Consider the following 20,576-nt stretch of genomic DNA (forward strand, 5'->3'; position numbering starts at 1 on the left):
AAAGAATAAGTCCATAGATCAGTGCAAACTTATTACTCTCTGTCTCTTCTCCCTCTCTCTTTCAGACACACACACATACACAAACAGGCCAAAACATTTTAGCAATTGGCCATATGGGACTGCTGAGCGGAATCCTTTTTTTTTTCCCTCTTCTTTTCCCACTCTTGTCTTGCTTGCTTAAAAAGAAAGAAAGATTTGAGATCTAATGCTGTAATTTAACATGGAAAAGAACAGACCTTCATTAACTATCCCTAGGAATTTTTATACCCAGAAAGCTGGTGGTTAGGCTAGCAACCTTTTTTTAAATTCAATGCTACATTAAGAAATTAAGCAATCTGATCCTTAACGGGGTTTTTCTGCTTTTCATCGGGAAAGCTTTTGCAAATGCCTTTTAAACAAAATGTACATGTGCTGCACAAATACACTCTTGTTAAAATGGCTGCAAAGATTTAAGAGCCCATTCACCAGCAGAGTTGAAGCATCGCCTTGTATATATTTCATCACTTACTATACCTGCACCAGGGAGCATTGCTCAGTCACACAGCTCCTGGTGTGTGCATGCAAGCACTTCATATGTGATGGCATATTGTATATACATGCTGTGCGCTCTCACCGTGTACAAGGAAGATGATTTGGGGGGAGTTTTGATTTTCATTTCAGAATGTGCATGTGCAGTGAGGAAGAACCTTTGCTCACAAACAGCAAAGGAAATGACATGGAAATGAAAGTGTTTCTCCACAGTTCTTCCAAGTCCTGTGTGCTAATTTACAACTCAGAACTGTGCAAAGAGCAAATAAAGGATGAGTTAAGGTTTCAGGTAACTGTGAAAGTCCATGAGCCTGTGAGAACACTATGCACTAATCCCTAGCCATGAGCAATTCCATAGCCCAGTGGTAGCACAGATGCTTTGCATGCAAACAGTCCCAGGTTCAATCCCTGGCACTTCCAGTTAAAAAGCTCAGGTAGCAGGTGATGGAAAATATTATCTTTGCTAGAGTCCCTGAGAGTCAATGCCAGACCAAGTAGATAATACTGGTTTAGATGGATAAGTAGTCTAGCCTGCTATAAACTATGTGTTAGCTCAGGAAAGCTCCTGACCTCTGGGAGCAAGGGAGCTCAGGCTGTGTGAGAATTTTGACTGGGTCATTTTTTGATAAGAATTTACTAATGTTTACAATGAATGGGACAGAAAGAACAAGATTATTAATAATCTCTTGTGAGATTATTATTATTTTTTAATGAATGTGGGAGGGAGAAACTAAACCTGGCAGATTCATCCATCCAGGCAGGCTGAGTGCTTTGAGTACTTGTAAGCCTTAAAAGCCTGTGTGTGGGAAATACCTGTAGGTAGTGAACCAGAAGGCAGCCAGGCAGCGACAGCAGCAGGGACAGCCCTGTAGGTGGCAGATGAGGGCACAGTCTGCCTCCCCTCCTGATTTGCAGCCTGAGCCATGTGGCTCACCATGGCTTATGGAAAGGCTGCATCTACATGCAGCCATAACTGCCTAAATTGTTTATTCCTGCCCTACCCCCAGTGCAAATATGGGGTTGGAGTCGGGGAGGGGTGTCTGGGGTAATGGAACACTTTAATTTATGCTCCTCTTTTGCAGGCAAAATGTGGGATCAGGTCCCGAGGAAATGTAAGTTCCCTCCTAAACGTTGCTTTTCCTTCACCAACCCCACCTGGATTTAGAATGGCCCTTTGTGAACCACCCCAAAAGAGGACACACATCACCAAAAAGAGAGGTCATTTGGACAAAAAGTTGCACGTGCTAATTTATACATATAGATACAAATTTAGACATTATTATTTAAATAAAATACTGTGCATCTCACTGTTGTGTGGGCGACCAGGAGGTCTGTGTCTCTTCTTGCTCGGTCTGCTGTCCAGATGCTAACAGTTGATGGGCAACTTCAAGACCCAACTCTTCCTTCTGAGGGTTCTTTATCTGCATACTTGGACTGAGCAGCCCTTCAAACAGAAGGCACCTTCAAAATAGAGGTCGGTGCTCTGGCACCTCTTCAAATAGAGGACCGCCCTCTGTAAAAGAGGATACATGTACCACTCTACCTAGATTTTTCCCCTTACAGTGGATGTTCCATCACCCAATTGGTTCCATCAGCACCTGCCACCTGCAGGAGTAATCATATTGTTATTCAAGCACTCTCCCCCCCCCCCCAGCTGTGTATCACTCTGCCTCACCAGTGCAGGGAGATTTAGGAGTGATCCTATCCTGTCCAATGGGTCTAAGTCAAGAATAGGATTGTTCAGTTAAGCATCTGACTGCACACTTGAGATGCCATTAACTTTTGCTGGATTAGGCCAATAACCTGTTATATATGGGCAGCCTTTACAAATATTGCTTAGCTGCTATGGTACTGTTACTCAGATATTACTGTTACACAGATATTGTTGTTACTTAGCTGCTATGGTACTGTTACTCAGTGATCAGTGTGCTTTTGTCAATTTTGTAAAATGGGCAACAATATAAATAGGAGAAAAGAAGGAAAAATATATTGTTTGCAGTATTTATTTAGCTACTTAAAGAAGTTGTCCTCCTTTTCTGAAGTCTCAAGTGGTCTCGATGTACTATTGAGCAAATGTCCTATTTTGAAGGCATGCCGTCTAGGGATGGCGGAGAATTTCTCCCCAAAACTTCGGGGGGCCGAGCGCCAACGTGTTCGGCCCCCCGAACAAGTTTCGGGGAGAAATTCTCCGCCCCCCCTGCCCCCCGCCCCTGCCCCCCCCGGGACGGGACTTACCTTTTCCGAAAGTCCCTCCCGGCGGCGGGTCCGGCCGGCGGTTCAGCGAGTGTTCGTCCTGGGCAGGGGCGGCAGCCGATCTTTCGACCTGCTGCCGCCGCCGCCATTGCAATGAAAGAAAAAAAAACGCCCCCGTGATAGGCTACGTGACGATTAACGTAGCCTATCATGGCTAGATTTGCAAAGTCAGCCGTGATAGGCTACGTCAATCGTCACTTAGCCTATCACGGGTGACTTTAAAAAAAAAAAAAAAAAGCGCGTATGGATAATGGCGGCCCCCATAGGGAGCCGCCATTCCCATTCCTTATTTGGTTGCTGTAGTCTACGTAAAGATTTACGTAGGCTACAGCAACCAAATAAGGAACACGAATGGCGGCTCCCTATGGGGGCCGCCATTAGCGTACGCGCTTTTTTTTTTTTTTTAAAGTCACCCGTGATAGGCTACGTGACGATTGACGTAGCCTATCACGGCTGACTTTGCAGATCTAGCCATGATAGGCTACGTTAATCGTCACGTAGCCTATCATGGGGGCGTGTTTTTTTTTAAAACTTTCGAGTTCGTGGCCGGGCGAGGCGGGAAGCCTCCTCCCCGGCCTGAATTTCGGCCGGGCGAGGTGGGAAGCCTCTCCCCCAGCCTGAATTTCGGCCGGGTGAGGCGGGAAGCCTCCCCCCCCGGCCTGAACTTTGTGGGGGGAGCAGTGAAGCGCCTCCCCCCCACCGCGAACAAGCTTCGAGGACAGGTAAGTCACTTTCGTCCACCCCTAATGCCGTCCTCTTAGGAAAAGCCACCCATTTCTTGATTCTTTTTTCAAATCTGTCTGGATATCTCCATTGCTCTTTACGCAGGGTTATACTGAAATGGGGCTGAATGATGACAACACTGAATTTTGATACTGAGCAGTTTTGATTAACTTATTTTGTTTGCCATTAATACATAGTTAGGCTTCAGTTCAGCAAATAGTACTATAGCGCTGACTGCTGACACAGTTTAAATGCTTTTAAATTGGCAGCAGGCAGGACCTAGTTGGGATCCAAAACCTAGTATTCGCAAAAGCAATGGCTGGTCATAAATGCTAGAATGGAATGTTGATCTTGCATAACATATGATGAGTGAAGCCACTGAATATATTTTCTTTCTAATCTTGCCTCTTTGAACACGTCTGGTGTTACAGAACCACAAGCAATATTATTGCATGTGTTAAGATCCAGCTACTTGTATTTTCCATGAAGTGTCAGGATCAGCAGGCCACATTAATAGACGGGGCCATAGCTCAGTGGCAGAGCACCTGCTTTGCATGCAGAAGGTCACCGGTTCGATCCCTGCCTTCTCCAGGTAGGGCTGAAATATTCCTGCTTGAAACCCTGGGAAGCCGCTGCCAGTCATCGTTGACAGTACTGGGCTAGATGGACCAATGGCCTGACTCAGTATAAGGAAGCTTCCTGTGTTCCTGTGTTCCGTTCAATAAGAAAGTGAGGCCTGCTCCACCTTGGATGCAACCTCTGGGTGTATTTACTGTGGTTGATGCATAAAGTCTGAAGAGGAGACACTAATGATGCCACCATGTAGGGCCAGCCCTACCATTAGGCAAAGTGAGGCATCTGCCTCAGGTGGAAGATGCTGGAGGTAGCCCCCTGGCCATGCTTCCTGAGCGCCCCCCCCCCTGAGCCATTCCCCCCTGTTGGAGGATAGAGCTGTGTGTGCCACGTGTCCTGCTCTGCACCTCTTAAACTAGGCTGTTGCCTTCAGGTGCAGTGGAGAAAATGGTCTCATTGTCAGTGGTGAAGTAAGATTCAGCTGCCACACTTAGCTTCTGCACATGGCATGTGCAAAACATCTCTGGCCAGTCCTGCCACCAACTTGCATATTTCCAAACTCAGAAAAAAGAGTCTCATGAGCTTGGCTCAAATATACGGTGAGCATTGCAACCACTTCCTGGGTTGCATTAATATCCAACCTGGAAACGAATCCCCATATTTACCCCCTATCACCCATCCCACCCCTCCCTCACAGCGACTGATCCTCCAAATCTCTGTCTCCTTCTGTTCTGCCTTTTTCAAAACTGGAAGGGACCAGTTTTGAAAAAGAGGAAAAACGCTACCTCCATCCATGCAGGTTTTCTGTGTGCATATAGATCAGTCTTCCCCAACCTGGTACCTTCCAGATGTGTTGGCTTACACTTCCACTTCCCAGCATCCCCCAGCCAGCATGAAGGTTGATGGACTATGATCTGTGACCTGGTGTGGTATAGCCAGTCATTGTGGTATGGCAGACAGAGTGTCAGACTTGAAACAGGGAGACCTTTGGAAAATCTCTGCCTGGGGGGAAGGGCATAAGTCACTAGTCCTCAGGGTTGTTTTGAGGATTTAGAGAGGTAATCCCATGTACAAGCGGTCTGAGCTCCTTTAAAGGGCAGAATGTGTGTGTGGGGGGGGACCATGTAGGCTTGTAGTGAAATGCCTAAAAATATTTAGTTGGAATTCCAAAAGAGAGAGTTACTCAGGCTTATGGAAAATGCTGTAATTAGTAATTACTTTTGGGGAGGGGAAAGATGTGCTCTTAGGCAGGATTTTGAAAGCGATCAAAGCTTGGGTGTATGCAGGCAGCTGGAGTATCAGTGGAAAAATTGTGCTGTTCAGCTAAGATACAAGACTAAGATCCATGAGTCATCGAGTGCAGTTATGCTTAGAGTTGAAAAGGGCATTCTCGAGGAACTGTGGTTCCATCAGTTTGGTATTTGGTATGAACTACATTAGAAGGACATGTTACACAAGTAAATACATAGTGCTAAACTAACAAGAGATAACGGGAATGATTTAGAAAGGGAAGGTCTTGGCTAACTAGATGCTTCAGGAGGTTAACAGACTAAGCTGATAAAAATTAGACATAATTTATTTGGATTTTCAGAACATTTTGTCAGCGTTCCATACTACTGGTCTCCATTTAAGCTCAAGTTGCCAGGAACCAGGAGAATACAAGGGAGTGAATCAAGCAATGATGGGGAAAGGCAGCTGAGTGGAGGTAGGTGGGGGGAACTATGCTAGATTGCAGAAAGCCAGATTTACAGGGGACCGATAGGGGTCAACAGTTTAGGTAGATCCACCATTCATGATCTATAAAAATGATATAGGCTAGTAAAACTTGCTGACAGTACAATGTTGGATGAACCATGAACCTACAAACATAGAATGCAGAAAAGCCTTTTTTTTTCTTTATTTAACTCACTTGCTTTCTCCTGTTGAGAAATCACTAAGAATTGGTGTGCTAGTTCACCACCAATGTTAAGGATGCTTATGATGCCAGATGAATACAACCAGGTCACCAAAAACGTATTATTGAGCTGGCTGTGTTGGGAGAATGCCAAATATTGGACATGACTCTGAGGTAAAACATATTCCAGCGGAGTAGCTGTGCTAGCAGCAAAAACAACAAAGAGTCTTGAGGCACCTTAAAGGCTAACAACTATATGCCAGTATAAGCTTTCATAGAAGTGAATTTCCTCAAGTGTGTGTGCATGCCTGAAGAGGAGGTGGTGTGCAAGAATGCAGATGGAAAGCTAGGGCAGAATCCAATGGGGTGCTTATGCTCCTGTCGGTTCTCTTCCACCCACCAGTTTCCTTCCGCAAGTGGTGTGTCTTCCCGATTCTGTTGCGCAAGTGGGACCCACTGCTTACACAAGGGAGATTTAGCACTTCCTACAGGAAGCCTCGAAACGAGCAGAAAGGTGAGCTCCGCCGGCCATCCTCCTTCCAAAAACGAGCATTTCTACTCATTTCGGGTTGCCCCAGAAGCGCTAAATCAACATTGTGCAAGCGGTGGGGCCCACTTGCGCAACGGAATTGGTGGGGCATAAGAGAATCCTCAGGGTATAAGAGCCCCATTGGATTCTGTCCCTTTGCTGCAAAACTATATCCTTCTTCAGGGCAAAATGGTTTTCTAAAATCTAAGGAATGATCTAGAACAGAGTACCCTAAATGAAGCTGTTTAAAAAGTGGGACTATGCAGTAAAAATATATTTATTTTTTATTTAATAAATGAAAGTGTGTTTATTATTATGTTTATATCCCACGATTGTTTGTTGTTGTTGTTATTGTTGTCTTGCAAGGAACCCAAGGAGGCTTATATGGTCCTCCTCTCCATTTTATCTTCACAACAACCGTTTGAGGTAGGTTAGGCTGAGAGTCAGTGACTGGCCCAAAGACACCCAGTCAGTTTCATGGCTGAATAGGGACTAGAACCCAGATCTTCCAAGTCCCTGTCCAACACACTAGCCACTACATGACACGGGATCTCTGGTTCTCAAATTGTATATCAAATCGTTTAAGATCAAATCAACTCCCTGGCTTTGCATGTTGCGTGTTGTCCCTATGGCTGCTCCTCCAAGTCCCTGCCAAGTCCCTGGCTTTGCACAGGGGCATACCAATCCCCACGTGGATGTGGCCAGTGCTGGGAAAAGCAATCACTCCTCCCAGTGCTGGTTGAGTCCTCTGCCACCTCTGTGAGATTGGAGACAACAGCTTAGAGGCCAGAAGAATCCAGGGAATCCAAGGAGGCTCCGTGGGCTGCATGGGCAACTGCTGTGAGCCAGATTGGGCACATTTGGAATTTTGAGAGAGTGTCATGGATGCTTTCACAAAATGGCTGCCATGACGGTGGGTGTTGTTTTTGTTGTTTTGCCCATTCATAAAAATGGCTGCCATGGTGAGCATGGTCACTCAAGAACAACGACAGCCATTTCCCAGAAGGCAAACGGGTGAGACTAAGAGAAAAGTAACTTACCCAAGAACCTAAGTACAGAGCAGCACAGGTGGGGGCTCAGCTCCAAAACATAAAGCCACTCTTCTGAACCCCAGCAAAGATGGCATTGGAGGTAGGGATGGCAGAGAATTCCGCCACGGATCTCGGTGAGGCCAAATGCCAGTGCATTCGGCCCCCCGAAAATTGTGGCAGAATGGCCTGCCCCCCCGCCCCCCCGTGGATCCCCCCTAGGATGAGACTTACCTGGGGCGGATCTTCCGGGCAGTGGCGGCAGCAGCGGCAGCGGCGGCAGCAGCGGCAGCAGCGGCGGCTGCAGCAATGGTAGCTGCGGCGGCTGGCCTTCTGACTGGCTGCCGCTGCCGCCATTTCCACTCTTGTAAAAAAAAAAAGAAAGAAAGAAAAAGAAAAACGTGATAGGCTATGTAAAGATTTACGTAGCCTATCATGACTAGGTTTTTTTTTAAAAAAATCACGACGTGATAGGCTACGTAAATCTTTACGTAGCCTATCATGGCTGGCTGGAAACAAAACAAAACCATGTACGCAAATGGCAGCGGCTATGGCCGCCGCCATTTGCGTTCCTTATTTTTGCCCTCTTAATCTACGTAAATATTTACGTAGACTATGACAGCGAAAATCAAGGGGAACGCAAATAGCGTAAATATTTATGTAGGCTAAAACGGGGAATCAAAAAGGGATGCAAATAGCACCCCCTACGCTATTTGCGTTCCCCTTGATTTTCGCTGTCATAGTCTACGTAAATATTTACGTAGATTAAGAGGGCAAAAATAAGGAACGCAAATGACGCCATTTGTGTACACGGTTTTGTTTTGTTTTGTTTTACCCAGAGCCCTCCACGGCCGGAAATCCGGCTGTGGACGGCTCTGGCCTGGCCGGGCCTGGCCAGCTGCTCAGCGGAGCTGCCGCGGAGCACAGCCGGCTGCGGAAGATTCCAGGGGGGAGGAACCGAGCACCTCCCCCCCCAGCGAGGATTCCGGGGGGAGGGACGGAACGCCTCCCCCCCCCCATCAACATAATCCGCGAACAGGTAAGTGACTTTCGTACATCCCTAACTGGAGGGCAGCCCTTCACTTTGCAGCATGCCAGCCTCTTCAGTGTTTTTTTTAACCTTTAAAATTTAAAATAACCTTAAGAAATAAAATAAAAATCATGGGAGGTACGGAGGCTGGAGGGCACCAGGAGAGTTGTCTGTGGGCTGATTGGTGCCTGGGCACCACATTGGAGACCCCAGGCATATGAAGACCACTGCAAAGAAAATTGGTTTTTTACTGAATAGGGAACCAATTGAAGATAAATCCCCTATTTGGATAGAGAGCTAATTGTTATTGCACTGTCTGTCTGTAGTACTGAAGTAAAAAAATGGCAAAACCTACCTAATGAAATGCTTATCTGCAATACAACAAGATGTGCTGTTATGGGAGCCAAACTACATTATGTATAATAGTTTGACAATGCACATTTAAAAATAAAAATTAAGAATTAAATAGCAGTCATGGGCAGGGTTCAGGATCAGGACCATAATGCACAGTGAGGGAAGTTTAGCTCTTTCTTCCCATGCTGTAGTTCCAATTTACCCCCAAATGTATTTGGCACAGGAGGGGAGTTTCCGTCTGGTGCCCAACATTCACGAGGATGGGATGTTCACTAGCACCATGGCCTGGAGAGAAAGTGTTAACCCCCTTAACCCCACATCATAGTTCCATTCATCACACACACACACACACACACACACTGTATAGTTGCTTTTTAAAGTGTTCAAGACCAGCGGGCATCACCAAACTATGCATTCAAACTAACCTGTAATTTGGCTTTTATTAACCCCCCCCAAAAAAAACCCCACTAGATTTATATCTTTGAAATTTTAAAAGAGAAACTTTTTCTCTCTTCCTTGTTTTGTATTTGGAAAAGCCATGAAGTGCTATCACGTAATATTTTTACTGGGCACGAAGAGCCGAAAAAGATTCATAATACGGTTTTTAACCAATCCGGGTTCACTCAGGGAATCAAATATGGTTCTAATTAAAACTTGCAGCAGCTGAACATTGGCCAGGGACAACACAAGTGAAGGAGCCCATGGGAAGTCCAGTGAGCGGAAGGTGGGAGCAGGCAGTAGCCATCTTCAGTCTTGCTGAAAGTCTCGCATCTCTCTCTAAATGTGAACATCTGCCAGATAACTTTTGTTTGTTGAAAGAAGAAGAACAAGAAGAAGTATATCCCTGAGAGTCTCATTTTCATTTTCTGAGGGGAGGGCTTGCTTTTGCTGCTGACAACAGAGGACTTAAAGAAAAATCATGTGGTCAGAATCTGTGGTCAGAGTTTCCTATTGAAAGGATGTGGCATTAAAACCATGTTCTCTTTAAAAAAAACAGATGGAGAAAAATGGACATAGATACATTATTGGTGTTGTTGTTTTTTAACTAGTGATGCTACTGATGCTAGTAGTTAGCTAGCTCATGGGTCAAAACTCATCCATTCATAATCCTCACCTTCATAGTGAGCTTGGATTGGTCTATTATGAATTTGCTGTTAAGTTTGGAATTGATTGCGAGCTTCAAAGCATGCACAGTAAAGTCGTACACACAGATAGGGATGGCAGAGAATTCTGCCATGGATTCCAGTGAGTTTCCTCATGGTGGAATCCGTGGCAGAACAGCCTTCTGCCCCCCCGCGAAATACCCCGGGACGGCACTTACCTGGGGCAGATGCGGCGGATGCGGCGGATGCGGCGGATGTGGCGGATGTGGCGGATGTGGCGGATGTGGCGGCTGGTCTCCTGGCCGGCTGCGGCTGAGCTGCTGCGGCCACCATTGCCATCCTTGCAGCTATGATAGGGTACATAAGAATTTACATAGCCTATCACGGCTACCCCCCAAAAAAACCCCGGTGTATGCAAATGGCGGTGGCTACAGCGGCCGCCATTTGCGTTCCCTATTTTTCGCCGTTCTAGCCTACGTAAATATTTATGTAGGCAATTACGGCCAAAAAAAGGGAACCGCAAATAGCGTAGTGGTCGCTATTCGCGTTCTTTTTTTCCCGCCGTTTTATCCTACATAATATTTACATAGGCTTTTACAGTGAAAAAAAGAGAAAGAAATGCAAATAGCGCCCACTACACTATTTGCGGTTCCCTTTTTTTTTCACCGTATTGCCTACGTAAATATTTACGTAGGCTAGAACAGCGAAAAATAGGGAACACAAATGGCGGCCTCTGTAGCCGCCGCCATTTGTGTAAGCCATGTGTTTTTTTTTTGCCCAGCTGTGATGGGCTACATAAAGACTTACGTAGCCTATCACGGCTGCCTGGCTGGACACAAATGGCGGCCGCTATGGTGGCCGCCATTTGTGTCCGCACCAGCCAGTCTGTGGCCAGAAATCCAGCTGCAGACGGCCCTGGCTGGCTGGCTGCTCCATGGAGCCGCTGCGGAGCAGAGCCAGCCGGGCAGGATTCCGGGGGGGAGGACCAGATCGCCTCCCCACCGTTGAGGATTCTGGGAGGAGGGACGGAGCACCTCCCCCCCCACGAACACAATCCGCGAAAAGGTAAGTGACTTTCGTACATCCCTATACACAGATTCCCCCCTACATTTTCAGTTGTCCTACCATTTAGACTCCCCCAAACTTACTTGAAGCAATCTCATTAACTGCTTCTCTTCTCGTCATCGCTGCCACCACTGCAGCTCTGGCTCCGAGGAGGAGGAAAACTCTGCAGGTTCATCTTCATATTGGTGATTGGAGACGGTGAGTAAACATCACATGACATCATCACCCAGGCAGGCAGGCCACATGAAAACAACCAATCAGAAAGGGGCCACATAACATGGTGACACATGACATCACGTCACACTACGTGATTCCAAACTAAAACTCTCAAGCTGTACCTTGATTTTGCACATGCACAAAACTCATATACGTGGAAAGAGATCTCGTGTTAAAGGAGAACTCACATCCGAACTCACATGGACAAATCCATTAATTTCAAAGTAAATAACGAATTCACTCAGGGTAAGTTTGCCCATCGCTATGTATTACTGTTTTATTTTGAATGAGACGTTTTACTAGGTTTTTAAAAACTGCTTTATTTTATTGATTGGTTTTTTATTGTATTTTGTTATGATTCTATTTTGTGAACCACCTTTGGATTGATTATTTATTTATTTATTTATCTTCCCCAAACGTGAAAAGCGGTGTATAAATGTCCTAAAATGAACAAACAGACAAATAAACAACACATGGTATACCCAGAGGCTGAGCTCAGCTTTGCAGGGAACTTCTCCATTTCCCTACTTGCTACCAACTGAGAACCATTATGTCTGTTCTATGGAAGTTTAGTTTAACTTCCTATTTATCATGATTATAGAGGAAAATGGCAAACTATAATGGTATTTCTTCAGACTTAGGGCATCATCCTATGCACGTTTAGACAGAAAAAGCCCTAGAGCTCTCGCCATTCCCCAGCCAGCATGTAGGACTTTTTCTGTTTGAACATGTATAGGATTGCACTTTTAGAAAGCAATCCTATGGCCCCAAGGCAGCAAACTGAAGGGCCATAGGATGCTGCAGATCTCCACCTCTGTGACTGGAGACAGAGCTCTTACACTGGAAGAGGAGATCTGATCGTGATCCCAGCCCCTGCAGAAAGCTCCATGACACATCATGGTCCTTTCCATCCTGGGATTACCTATTATTATTATTATTATTATTATTATTATTATTATTATTACCTATACCTATTGTATTTGACCAGTGCAGATTGGTGAGAATGTTATTTTGTTTTATGGAGCACTTTAGGAATTTTGGTAAATCCTTATCAAACCCAAAATGACACTAAATTCTCATTCAACTCTACTTATACTATACTGCCTAGTACTATACTATACTGCCTTATACTTATAAGTACTTATAAGTATAAGTATACTTATAAGTATAAGTATATACTTATACTATACATGCACATCCACATTCAGTTTCATAGTACCAACGTTTCACTGGATATAAAGAGGTCAGCAAGGTGTATATTCAAATGTCTAAGACATGACATCCCTCCAAACTGAACTCTGTGTGACTTGTGGTCTGAACACATTTTCTTTTTGTTAGCAAAAGTCAAGAATAGAAGCCGTATCTCTATCAGACTATCTGGCTTGGTTATCCCCCTAATCCATCTATTGTGATGAGTGAGCTTCTTCGCTAATGTGAATTGCCAAATCCTGGTATGCTATCACTGGACCATATATCCTGACAATAGTTTTCCACTCTTTTGCTACCTCCATAGGTGTTAATGCTAATAAAAAAGCGACAAATCTTTATGGCTTACAGGACTCATTACATCATCAAACATGGATAAAAGTGCTAATAAAGAGTTTAGTGCAATTCACTGATGTGTCTGAAATTTCTTTAAAGATGTTTGACCAAAATGGTTGCACATGAAAACCTTCGCACCACACGTGAATCAGTGTTGCCCTGGAATGACATCCTCTCCAGCATAATGGTGATAGCTCCCAGTTTATGTGATGTAATCTCACCTATGGATGTGGAAATTTGTCAGTTTCACTTTCTGCCACATTCAAATTTCTTTAAGCCTCAAGCTCTTTCTCTCCTGAACATGAACAATGTTGTAAATTTTCATAAATTCTTATCAAAACCAAACTGAAATGAAATTCTCACCCAACTGTACCAGCCAAATTCAACATGTACAGCTATTCCCAGCATAAAGAGGGGACCTGCCTGCTATATAGCTGTTAAAGATGAGGAGCTGGTCCGGAAAAAGAGGTGGCAGCTAGGGATGGCGGAGAATTTCTCCACGAATCTTCGGGAGGCCGAGTGCCAAGGCATTCGGCCCCCCGAAAGTGTTGGAGAAATTCTCCGCTGGCCCCCGCCCCCCCCCAGGATGTGACTTACCGTGGCCAAATGTCCCTCCCGGTGGCGGGTCCCGGCGGCGTTTCGGTGGCGTTTCGGCAGGGGCGGGGGTGGCGGCTGGTCTCCTGACCGGCTGCTGCCGCCACCATTACAAAATTAAAAAGTAAAAACAACAGCAACACCCCCCCCCCCATGATAGGCTACGTGACGATTTATGTAGCCTATCACGGCTAGATTTCCAAAGTCGGCCATGATAGGCTACGTAAATCGTCACGTAGCCTATCACGGGTGACTTTGGAAAAAAAAAAAAAGCACGTACGCAAATGGCGGCGGCCCATGGGTGCCGCCATTTGCATTCCTTATTTTGGCACGTGTAGTCTATGTAAAGATTTACGTAGACTACGGCGAAAATAAGGGCAACGCAAATAGCGTTCCCTTATTTTCGCCGTAGTCTACGTAAATCTTTACGTAGACTAGACGTGCCAAAATAAGGAACGCAAATGGCGGTGCCCATGGGCCGCCGCCATTTGCGTACGCGTTTCCCCCCCCCCCAAAGTCACCCGTGATAGGCTACGTGACGATTAACGTAGCCTATCACGGCTGACTTTGGAAATCTAGCCGTGATATGCTACATTAATCGTTACGTAGCCTATCACAGTTTTTTTTTTCACTTTTTCTTTCGCGGTCGGGGAGACAGGGCACTTCTCCCCAGCCTGAATTTCGGCCGGGCGAGGTGGGGCACGTCCCCCCCAGCCTGAATTTCAGCCGGGCAAGGCGGGGCACCTCCCCCCCCCTCACCTGAACTTCAGGGGCAGAAGCGAAGCACCTCCCCCCCACCGCAAATCACCCCTGCGAAAAGGTAAGTGACTTTCGTACATCCCTAGTGGCAACCCTAACTCAGCACCAGGCTTCAAACCCAGCAAAACACTCAAAGCCCTTGCTGTGGATGGATGGATGAATCTGTCAGTTTTGGTTCTCCCATAGTTGCATTTTTTTAAAAAAAAATCTCAAGTTCATTTTGTCCAGAATATGGATAACTTTGTGAATATTGCTAAATTCTGATCAAAATCAAACTGAAACAAAACTCTCACCCATGCCTAATCTCACCGGGGCGAGGTGCCACCTATATACAAGGGTGCACATTGATTCTTTAATTCAGGTTGATAAGTCACACATTTAATGTTGTGGTTATCTGGGGCAGTATCTAGTGTTGCCACTGAGCTTCCAGTCATTCCGCTGCACGAGCAGGACCCATCACTAGTGCAATGGGAGGCAGCACTGCCTAAAGCAAGCCTGGGTATAGGTGGAAATGCTTGTTTCTGTCTGGATCAGTGCCCTTCTGAGAGCACTGCTGACCCGACCCATTTCCAAAATGGGGGTTTTCACTCTTTTCCAGTTGCTTTAAGAACTACTAGCTCCCCATTGCCCTAGCAATGGGACCCACTGGCACGTGGGCAGTGTAGGATACTGTCCCATGTCTGCTGTCCAGTTTTGTTATTTTTAAAATCTTACGTATGAGGAATGTTTATAAGAAGGAGGACAGGCAGGCAGGCAGGCAGGCAGGCAGGAGGGAGGAATGGATGGAAGGAAAGAAAGAAAGAAAGAAAGAAAGGTAGGAGGGCAAGACAGAAAGAAAGAAAGAGAAAGAGGGAAGGAAGGAGAAAAGGGAGAGAGAGAGAGAGAGAGAGAGAGAGAGAGAAGGAAAGCCAGAAAGAAGAAAAGAAGGAAGGGGGCAGGAGGGAGGGACAGATGGAAAGAAGGAAGGAAGGGAGGAAGGAAGGAGAAAGAGGGAGGGCAGGAAAGAAGGAAGGAAGGAAGGAAGGAAGGAAGGAAGGAGAAAAGGAAGGGAGGAAGAGAAAGAATGGAAGAAAGAAAGAGGCAGGGAGGGAGGGAAGGAAGGAAGGAAAGAGAGAAGGAAGGAAGAAAAGAAAGAGAAAGAAAGAAAGAAAGAAAGAGAAAGAAAGAAAGAACAAACAGTAATTGGAGAGAGAAAAAATCAAGAAGAAACAAGGCTCCTCTGAAGAGCAAAAGGTTGAAGGAGCTGGGCCATTAGCCAAACATAGAGAGCCCACTGGCAGTTCTGTTTATTCTCTCCACCCCCACTCTCAGTCCCCACCTTCCCACACTAAGCCACATTTTATTTTCTTTGACATGAAATAGGCTACATAACTCTTGTCATTTCTGCCAATACCCAAGTGGTCTGATCCTGTTTATGGGCCCCCTTCTCCTAGCTGAACACTTCTGGCTACAGTTCTGGTGATGACGACAGGATATAACAAAAATGAATCTGGGTAGCCTGGAGGTTGATGGATCAGAAAGTATGCAGCTGCAGCACTTAAAACTTTAAATGGGAGAGACAAGGTCAACCAAAGTTATTATTTTAGCCCAGCATAGGTGATAACTCCCTCTCCTCTCTGTGGAAATGAAACAAAATCTACTTGGGGGAGAATGGGAGCCGCTGGAAAGCATATGCTCAAAAAACCAAAATGCACCTGGTACATACGACCATTACTGCTGCCTTCACCATGCAATCTAGCAGGATTCAGTCCCAGAATTTATGTCCCAACTGTGGTCATTTAGGACTTGTTGACACAATTGCTTATCCAGAGAAAATGATCCTGTGACTCGCATCAGCTGGACTGTACATGCTGCTGTTCCCAGGTTGAAATAATATTCGAAAACAAGGAAAAGTAGTTGAGCCCAGATTACTGTGACCATAGGCAACATCTTTGGCAAGAGTTTGATAAAGTTCACAAGTCACGGTAAGCTCATAATGGCTCAAAGATCACACAAGCAAAGGGGCTTGATAAAGGCTCCCAGCTGCACATTTCTTGCCCAAGTAAACAGACCTAAGAAGGTGCTGATCTGGAATAACAAGGCCAAATGAATAATCTCTTACATTTCCTTGGTATCTCTGATAGCATAGAATAAGCCCTCTGACCTGCAGAACATGAAGCACCCAATCATTCCTTTAAAAAAAACAACTTTTGACGTCAGTTTTATATCATCTTTTTTAAAAAAACAGTTGAAGGAAATAAAGAATTCAAAAGCTTTTTATTCCATTTTCTGTCATTACATAAGCTGTAACAGGAGTACAGTACAGTAAGATAAAAAGTACATATTTAGTAGCTGGTTGATTAACTGAACACTATCATAGGCTCACTGAAAGTAATTTTGGATGTTGTAATCCTGTACAGCTAATTTGCTCCTCAAATCTTATACTCTGGAGGTTTTTTCTAGGGATGGCTGAATCAATCTGTTTCTGATCCATGTAATTTCTGGATGCATTAACTCAGAAATCCATCTGTTCCATTTCTGCATTTATCAGCATTAAACGTTTAAATAAAATTTCAGTGAAAGAAAAGAAAGAAAGAAAGAAAATGTGGCTACATAGATTTGAATATATCAGTTTCAATACATACATATGAAGCATGTGTGTGTGTATATATATATATATGAAAATACAGATTTCAAAGAACTATACATAAACCAAATAAGTATCTATTCGCAGGTGACAACTATACACCATGGATTCAAATTTTGAGAGCATTGCAAAATCTTTAACCCATTTGATTACAGGAGATGTGTGTTTATCCTTCCAATGTTGGAATATCAGTTTTTACCTGCCAGAAGAGAATCCATTTGCACTAACCATATGTTAACTTCCAGGAAGCAGGTAGATAATTTAAAAGTGCATGTACATCAGTAAAAATTAAGGAGTGTTCCAATACAAAAGTTATCCATATAATGAGCTCCTCCCAAAACGGGGCAACTACTGGGCATTACCAAAGCATATACTTTAAAGAAGCATTAGCTGTGTTACACCTCCAGGAATTAGCTGGCTTAGACAACCCCTTATTAAACAGACGTTGTGGCATACAATAGGCATGAAACAAACGTTTTTGCTGAATAAGATCCAACCTGAGATCCATAGAGACATCAGATTTTTTTAAAAATTGCACAAATGCACAGATTGAAATACATTTTAAATAATTTTCAAATACATTTTTATTTTTTTTCTGAAAATATGTATTTCTAAACATATTTTCTTTGAAAATACCTCATTTTAAAATGCACTTTAATGTGTTGTTTGAGCTGGAGGGGAAGTCAGTTGATAACAAAATTCACAAAAATTGAAATCCTCAAGCCGTTCTAGTTTTTACTGATGTTAGCCTGTGACTGTCTTCCTTCTCATTTCTTTAAACCCATTATTCATAAGTATTCATTGAAAATATCATGGATAGTCATACTTTAGTTAAATATCTCATCATCGGGATGTGACAGGATTTATGCATTTGAATAAGCAAGAGCAATGTTAAATTACAACTGCCTAATGGGTTTGTGAATTAACTGAGCCACTCTAATTATATGTGGTCACTATGAAACAGCTGCCATGAAACTGACCCCTGTGTGGTTTGCAAAATTCTCTGTGTGTGGGTGGAGATGTGTGCATGAAGGGCCCCGTACAAGGCTCTGGCTTCTAGAGGTCATTGGATAAGTTACTCATCCTGTCCACTGGGTCTAGACTTCCTTTAATAACCCCCCACCCTCCAATAACTTGCTGCTTTGTGGAGAGCAGTGAGAATCTCCCTTTTATACACTTGGCTATGATATTCAAAACTAGCATGTGGGGTGAGTTATGCTAACCTTAGAATGGGGTGGATGAATTTGTCAACTTTGGTTTCTTTCCCTTTCTCATTTTTCCAGTCTGTTCATTCCAATAAGTTCTGTTTATTCACTCTGAGACTTTTTCCACCCTTAAGTTTGGTTCTTCCCAAACTTTGAGTATGGTGTGTGTGTGTTTTTAAGTTTGCATGAAAATGCATACACATTTTCTCCTAATACATGCATTATTGTACTCAATTTTGCATAATATACTAGAGCTGTGAGCAAATGGCATCTCAAAATTCTCCAGCCTATTTATGGGCAGAGAAATTGGGGGGACCAAATTTCCTCAGGAGGATGGACATCCTCAGCAGTTTCTCACAGGTAGGGATCAGGGTCACAGCTTTGTTCAACTGTGTGTGGCAGCCTAGCTAGCCTCCATTTTGTATCCCCCACAAAGTGGGTGGGTGGGTGGGTGGGGGACAGTGTTGTGTCCAACTTCAGGGAAGAGGTGGAACTAGTGCTGTGCCAAAATCTGTCCTCCTGAAAGTTTCTGTTCATCCTAAAAAGGGGGGCTTCAACTGTTCTGCCTCATTTTCAGGGTATTTCATAATTTATTTATGTTGGGTATTTTGAGCCTAATCACTGTGTGAGGTGGTCAAAGGTGCTGTGTGTGTGCTTTCTTTTTGTTACACATCTCTCCTAGGGATGTACAGATTGTATTAAATCCGTTCTGCCTGTGTTTCGTGGGTTGTCTTTCATTTGACTGCAACTCCCATCATCCTTCACCATTGGCTATACCAGCTAGGGCTGATAGGAATTGTGACCCTTCAGAAGTGATTGGACTGCAAGTTGTCCACCCCTGATTTAGAGCCATTGACAGCCTGCAAATGAGAATGTCACAAACTTCCTCAACACATTCAGTATGATGACACAACATGCTGTTCTTTTCTGCAAGATCTTCAGAGCGAACCATTCCTGCTCAAATCCCTCATCATCTTCACAGATGTAAATCTGCCATTGTGCTTGTGTGGGCTTTGGCTTCAAAAGGTATTGAAATGCAGAAATATAAAAATTAATGGCCACAAGGCAGTAATTGCACGGCTGGCCTTGACTTACAAACTGAAAGAGAGAATATGCTGCTTAAACACAACATTTACTTCAGAACTATTTCAGAACTATTTCTTACAAGTGTGTAAAGACTGCAAGTATCACCAGAACTTTACACTGTTGATTATATTCTATAGAACTGAAAACAAATGCTTTCTGTGCATGAAGTAATAACAGTTAGCTTGTTGCTGCACATTAGAAAATTATGTCAGAGTTGTTGACAGTCTCTCTCTTAAAACATTTCTCTATAGAGGCTGAATTTCCCCACATTGATTTGGCTTTGGAGTTGCAAGCCCACCAATGGCTTTTGTGCTTTATGCTGTAAATATTTCTGTTAAGATAAAATGCTGAGAATATTTTGTTATTTAATCCCAACCATAAAAAAAATAATAATCCTGGAGACTGCACACAGGCCTTTACACTGTTGCAGTGTGTAATGCAGTGTGTAATCAGGAAAAACTTCCTAATTGTTAGAGCAATAGGACAATGGAACCAATTACCTAGGGAGGTGGTGGGCTCTCCCACACTGGGGGCATTCAAGACGAGGCTGGACAGCCATCTGTCAGGGATGCTCTGACTTGGATTCCTGCATTGAGCAGGGGGTGGACTCGATGGCCTTGTAGGCCCCTTCCAGCCCTACTATTCTATGATTCTATGTTTTCACTAACTTTACTTTATTTAGCTCCTTTCACAGTTCTAAGTTGGGAAATTTGACCTCAGGCAGACCTTTCTGCTTTTCAGACACACACACACACACGCGCGCGCGAACAACCAAGTCCAAAATTCACTAGTAGCCACTTCAGTAGTGCAGAAGGATAATTAGAGATACAGAGTTGGAAACAGGTCCAATCCTTGGTGAGAAATCTGCTTGATTGCTTAAAATGTTACTTCCTAATTTGCTGTTAAGCTTTCTGTGGAAAGAGAGGGAAGAAAGAGAGGGAATAATTAAGACAAGTTGTTTCTGGAATGTCATATCTGTATAATTTACATTTAGGACAGTGTATAATCATGTTAGGTATTTAATAAAGATGAGGGAATCACTGTGACTATACAATTGGTCAAAGGTTTGTCCAGGCAACACCCTAACGGACTAAAGAGTCTGGCAATGTGGTCCCAGTGAGGTAGCAACTTATATCATCTCCTACTGGGGCACAGCACTTGCTGTTGCAATAATTGCAATGCAAGGACAGAGTCCTATCCAACTGGACTGCATGGTATCCAGTGCTTCTTTGGACCCAGTGGAATTTGTGAAGACTAGCGCATATGTATGCACTTAGCAGGATGGGTGAATCTGCCAGTTTGGCTTTCTCCTGCATTCATTTTTTTTTTTTTTAAATATTCAACTTCTTTCTCTCCCAAATATGAACTTTGTGAATTTTGGTAAATGCTTATCAAAAATTAACTGAAATTAAATTCTCACCCATCTGTTCCTGCCAAATTCAATAGGTTCAGCTGTTCCCAACATGTT

The sequence above is a fragment of the Heloderma suspectum genome, chromosome 1 (assembly GCF_057233095.1).
Source record: "Heloderma suspectum isolate Gila_16-S chromosome 1, 16-S_ref, whole genome shotgun sequence".
NCBI classification, from domain to species: domain Eukaryota; kingdom Metazoa; phylum Chordata; class Lepidosauria; order Squamata; family Helodermatidae; genus Heloderma; species Heloderma suspectum.